Raw genomic sequence first — 6,655 nt, 5'->3', positions numbered from 1 at the left:
AGGAAGAGGGGGGAGTGATGGGGAGAGGAGGGAAGAGGGCTGTGGTGGGGAGAGGAGGGAAGAGGGCTGGGTGGTGGGGGAGAGGAGGGAAGAGGGCTGGATGGTGGGGGAGAGGAAGGAAGAGGGCTGGATGATGGGGAGAGGAGGAAGAGGGCTGGGTGGTGGGAGAGGAGGGAAGAGGGCTGATGGTGGGGAGAGGAAGGAAGAGGGCTGGATGATGGGGAGAGAGGGAAGAGGCTGGGTGGTGGGGGAGAGGAGGGAAGAGGGCTGGATGGTGGGAGAGGAAGGAAGAGGCTGGATGATGGGGAGAGGGAGGGAAGAGGGCTGGGTGGGGGAGAGGAGGGAAGAGGGCTGGGTGGTGGGGAGAGGAGGGAAGAGGGAAGTAAGGCCTGAATGAGTCTCCCTCCCCCTCTCTCCTGGACCAGAATATGACAATCAGGTTATCATCCCAAACATGTAGATAAATACCCGAGTGTTTATACCTACTAGAGGAGACGTGGCCATCCCTTCCCAGCAACACAACACGAAATTTACATTTATTTTGGAAATGCTGGCGTCGTGGCCGCGGGCCAGCGTCACATCAAGTGGACCAGCGTCGTGATCGCGGTCCAGCGTCGATCATGGACCAAGCGTCATTACCAAGTGACCAGCGTCATCGCGGACCAGCGTCGTGATCAAGTGGTCCAGCGTCGAGATCAGGCGGCCCAGCGTCATGATCAAGTGGTTCAGCATCGTATCAAGTGGTCCAGCGTCATGATCAATTGACCAGCGTCAGGATCAAGGGGTCCAGCGTCGTGATCAAGTGGGCCAGCGTCGTGACCGCGGACCAGCGTCGTGATCAAGTGGACCAGCGTCATGATCAAGTGGACCAGCGTCGTGATCAAGTGGCCCAGCGTCGTGATCAAGGGCCCAGCGTCATGATCATGGGCCCAGCGTCAGCGATCGGGCGGCTCCACCGTCGTGATCAAGTGGGCCCAGCGTCGTGACTGCGGACCACATCGTGATCAAGCGGACCAGTGTCGTGATTGGTGAACCTATAGAGTGATCAACTGGTCCTGTGGCGCAATCAAAAGATCAGCTGGCGTGATCAGCCTATACTGGTACTGCGTCGCGAGCATCTGGTCCCTCGGCTTGGTCAGCTGGTCCCGCATCGTGACCAGCTGAGACCTGTGTTGTCATCAGCTGATTCTCCGTCAAGGACATTCTTCCTTGTGGGAACCTGTACACCTTATCCTTGCTAGTGGTCACGCTGACTCAACTCCTCATGACACACACATACTTTATCCACCCACTCAAACCACATATGTCCACCCACACTCATCCACCTTACCACATCTATCCACCTACCTAACCATATACACCACAAACCACACCCATCCTCCCTTAAACCTGCATCCGCTCGCTACACACACCCCTTCACCTCTTCCAGTTCCCGACACACTCAACTCTTTCACATCGTCTACAGGTTACCGTAAATATGTCTATGTGGATGGTCGGGTTGGGATGGTAAACAACAGCTTGTGGTGTAAGGTAAGAGCATGACGTCATCAACAAAAGACGTCATACAGTAATCCTCCCCACATGAAGTCTGTCAACAATGTGCCTTAGTTACTTCCTTTACTGTAGCGGTAAAAGTGAAACATTGATAACGCTTCCTGATCATCACCAATATATCTTACTGTGTGGGAGAAAGTCTTAATAATGATGATGGTAGGGTATGGTAGAGTAATAATTCTACACGTGAGGTCTTCAATAAGATAATTTCACATTACAATCAAGATAAAAGTTTCTCCTAATGAGGCCATTCACCTTCTGTAATAGATGTCATTCAACTTAAAAAATGCTTAGAGAGAGGTTTGTATGTATGTATGTGTATGTATATATTATATATACATATATATATATATATATATATATATATATATATATATATATATATATATATATATATATATATATTTTACAATGGCATCCTGAAGGTGAACGCTGCTGGTTGCCTATCTTAAGAAAACAAGAAGCGACCACACACACAAGTATTGAATCACCCCCCCCCCTTCCGCTTACATAAAAATTAAGTTTATTCACAGAGGCGTCCCCATATTAAAGGCTGTTTATACACTGCTGAAGCTGGATGTTTTCAACTAGCCTCACACAGCCATACACCCGCTCAGTTAGCTAACACAAGTAATCTCACACAAAGTTTCCAAGAACGGGTAGTAAAAATTATAGTTGTCCATAAGATCCCATCTTCCAAAATTCAGTAAAAACTACATCTATTAATTAAATCATTGTTTCTACACGAATGTTGAATTGGAAAAACCAATCCCGTCCATCTTAATATTCAGTTGTAATGAAAAACGTAGGAGTGAGAGGCACAGGAGAAGTTGTGTTGGTCTTCAGCGGAGCAAGACATGGAGGAGGAGGAATGGAATAGGACAAGTCTGCTTTGTGGTGGAACAATTACAGGAGGGTGTGTGTGTGTGTGTGTGTGTGTGTGTGTGTGTGTTGTCCGTCATTATGACCCCAAGTCCTCCCCGTCTTGCAGTCTTCTCCTCACAACAAACTACTTCGCAAATTCACAAAAATACACAATATAATCTACGTCTTATTAAAAAATTCCTGACAGTATTCATAATTTCACAAGACGCTATTTCACCACATTTACACATTCCCAAAATATCAACTGTCAATCCTGGTACAAATATAAGGCACAATTACGTAAGTCGAAAGCATTTATATTCATCATCAAGTTCCCCACACCACACAGCCTCCACCACACCACACAGCCTCCACCACACCACACAGCCTCCACCACACCACACAGCCTCCCCCACACCACACAGCCTCCACCACACCGCACAGCCTCCACCACACCGCACAGCCTCCACCACACCACAGCCAGCCCACCCACCACACACCACACAGCCTCCACCACACCGCACAGCCTCCACCACACCGCACAGCCTCCACCACACCACACAGCCTCCACCACACCGCACACCTCCACCACACCGCACAGCCTCCACCACACCACACAGCCCACCACACCACACAGCCTCCACCACACCACACAGCTCCACCACACACTGCACAGCCTCCACCACACCGCACAGCCTCCACCACACCACACAGCTCCACCACACCACACAGCCTCCACCACACCACACAGCCTCCACCACACCACACAGCTCCACCACACCACACAGCCTCCACCACACCACACAGCCTCCCACCACACCACACAGCCCACCACACCACACAGCCTCCCCCACACCACACAGCTTCCACCACACCACACAGCCTCCACCACACCACACAGCCTCCACCACACCACACAGCCTCCACCACACCACACAGCCTCCACCACTCCCATGTTCCGCCAACACATAAACTAAACCATCTCAAACATGCACTCTGCTCAGCCCTTTGAAGATGGTTTACGATGACCCCCAAAAAGCTGGCCCTGCACGGTACTTTATTAGTCCCAGCGTGAAATCAGTGCGATAAGAAGCACAGGACCCAGACACCAGCCTTGTACGTCTTCACCTGCACTTTCTTGACCTGGTTGATGAAGGTTTGTCGTGAGTGAAGGAATTTTTTTTTTGGTGCAGGTTTTTATGTTAGCAACTGCAATTTTTCGTCGTTGCAGGATATTGTACATAGTATGAGGAGGTAAAACATCTTTACTAACATGAATCTAGTCAGTATGAAAAGGCAAAACATACCTCACCATCACCATGAATCCTGTCACATTTCCACTCTCAGTTCTCACTCAGCCACCGGCAATATGGCTTCATGCACCACTCACACACACACCTGAACCTCACCATATAAGGCTCCCTGTGTGGGCAGCAGCTGCACTTTTCGGCGTGCCTTATCTTTATTGACACGGAGGGTAAGCCAGGCTACTACAGTGGTGTGAACAATGGTACAGGATACAAGTAATACCCTCACCTTTAAACACAATCATAACTTAGTGACGCAATTATACAACCTAACCTAACCTAACGCAATCCAACCCAACCTAAGAGTATGTGACACCTCAGTATCACACATCTGTATCCTTGAAGTAGATACGCCTCAGTATCACACATCTGTATCCTTAGAGTAGATACGCCTCAGTATCACACATCTGTATCCTTAGAGTAGATACGCCTCAGTATCACACATCTGTATCCTTGAAGTAGATACGCCTCAGTATCACACATCTGTATCCTTAGAGTAGATACGCCTCAGTATCACACATCTGTATCCTTGAAGTAGATACGCCTCAGTATCACACATCTGTATCCTTAGAGTAGATACGCCTCAGTATCACACATCTGTATCCTTAGAGTAGATACGCCCAGTATCACACATCTGTATCCTGAAGTAGATACGCCTCAGTATCACACATCTGTATTTATAGATACGCCTCAGTATCACACAATCTGTATCCTTAGAGTAGATACGCCTCAGTATCACACATCTGTATCCTTAGAGTAGATACGCCTCAGTATCACACATCTGTATCCTTAGAGTAGATACGCCTCAGTATCACACATCTGTATCCTTAGAGTAGATACACCTCAGTATCACACATCTGTATCTTGAAGTAGATATCAGTATCACACATCTGTATCCTTGAAGAGATACGCCTCAGTATCACACATCTGTATCCTGAAGTAGATACGCCTCAGTATCACACATCTGTATCCTTGGGAAGCAGTATCACACTGTATCCTGAGTAGATACGCTCAGTATCACACACTGTATCCTTGAAGTAGATACGCCTCAGTATCACACATTGTATCCTTGAAGTAGATACGCCTCAGTATCACACATCTGTATCCTTGAAGTAGATACGCCTCAGTATCACACATCTGTATCCTTAGTAGATACGCCTCAGTATCACACATCTGTCCTGAAGTAGATACGCCCAGTATCACACATCTGTATCCTTAGAGTAGATACACCTCAGTATCACACATCTGTATCCTTGAAGTAGATACGCCCCCGATCACACATCTGTATCCTTGAAGTAGATACGCCTCAGTATCACACATCTGTATCCTTGAAGTAGATACGCCTCAGTATCACACATCTGTATCCTTGAAGTAGATACACCTCAGTATCACACATCTGTATCCTTGAAGTAGATACGCCTCAGTATCACACATCTGTATCCTTGAAGTAGATACGCCTCAGTATCACACATCTGTATACTTAGAGTAGATACGCCTCAGTATCACACATCTGTATACTTAGAGTAGATACGCCTCAGTATCACACATCTGTATCCTTAGAGTAGATACGCCTCAGTATCACACATCTGTATCCTTAGAGTAGATACGCCTGAGTATCACACATCTGTATCCTTGAAGTAGATACGCCTCAGTATCACACATCTGTATCCTTAGAGTAGATACGCCTCAGTATCACACATCTGTATACTTAGAGTAGATACGCCTCAGTATCACACATCTGTATACTTAGAGTAGATACGCCTCAGTATCACACATCTGTATACTTAGAGTAGATACGCCTCAGTATCACACATCTGTATCCTTAGAGTAGATACGCCTGAGTATCACACATCTGTATTCTTGAAGTAGATACGCCTCAGTATCACACATCTGTATACTTAGAGTAGATACACCTCAGTATCACACATCTGTATCCTTAGAGTAGATACGCCTCAGTATCACACATCTGTATCCTTAGAGTAGATACGCCTCAGTATCACACATCTGTATCCTTGAAGTAGATACGCCTCAGTATCACACATCTGTATCCTTAGAGTAGATACGCCTCAGTATCACACATCTGTATACTTAGAGTAGATACACTCCAAAGTAATGAGATTGGTGGACGACCTTTTGAATGTGATCTTAATAACACAAACACAACGAAGAGTATGTTGTGAAAGCAATGGTGATTACACAGATATTTTGGACGTGTAACTTCCACATGGGATTGTAAACACAAATTTTGGCTCCCGAATAACACAAGGGTGACCACAAATTGGTCACTGGCTTCGTTACCCACAACTTGAAACAAGGAACGGATACTGGTATAGACTCCACCTGTATATTGTACTCCACTCAGTCTGAGATAGTACTTGATGAGACGATCGGACAAGGCCTTGGCAGATTTAAAAAGAGATCTTTATGTAAACCGCGCTAAATATTCTCTGGCCTCACTTCGCGGGATAAAAACATCCCTCGTGCTCGAGAAAGCATCTATCAGTCAGGCCAGGAAAGGTTTGCACAGGGCTGCCTAAACACAGTAAATAAGTGTGACTTGAGACCACGGTGGAAATTCATTTCACGTGAATCTTATCACTAACTTTAACCTTTCAGGGCAACAGTGTAATTATTCCTTATGGCTTCGTTGACCTTTACGAATCTCCTGCACTATATTTACCTTACTTTAACACACACATATTATCCTTCCCTAGCTGAAGGTAGGAAGCAAGATTACAGGACCTTAAGGTCAGAGGTCGAGAGTCTGGATCACTGGCAGACACGTCAGAAACACAGGCACACAAAATTAATGATTGTTACTTCAACTTCTTTCGCTTAACAATGCTGAATTCAGTGTTTTCAATATATGCCGTGCATTATAAGACACTCTTTCTATCAGAGGTAGAATTTCTAATATTTGTAATTTGTCT

The sequence above is a fragment of the Homarus americanus genome, unplaced genomic scaffold, assembly GCF_018991925.1.
Source record: "Homarus americanus isolate GMGI-L3 unplaced genomic scaffold, GMGI_Hamer_2.0 scaffold19518, whole genome shotgun sequence".
Lineage (NCBI taxonomy): Eukaryota > Metazoa > Arthropoda > Malacostraca > Decapoda > Nephropidae > Homarus > Homarus americanus.
This window is presented reverse-complemented; position numbering follows the sequence as displayed.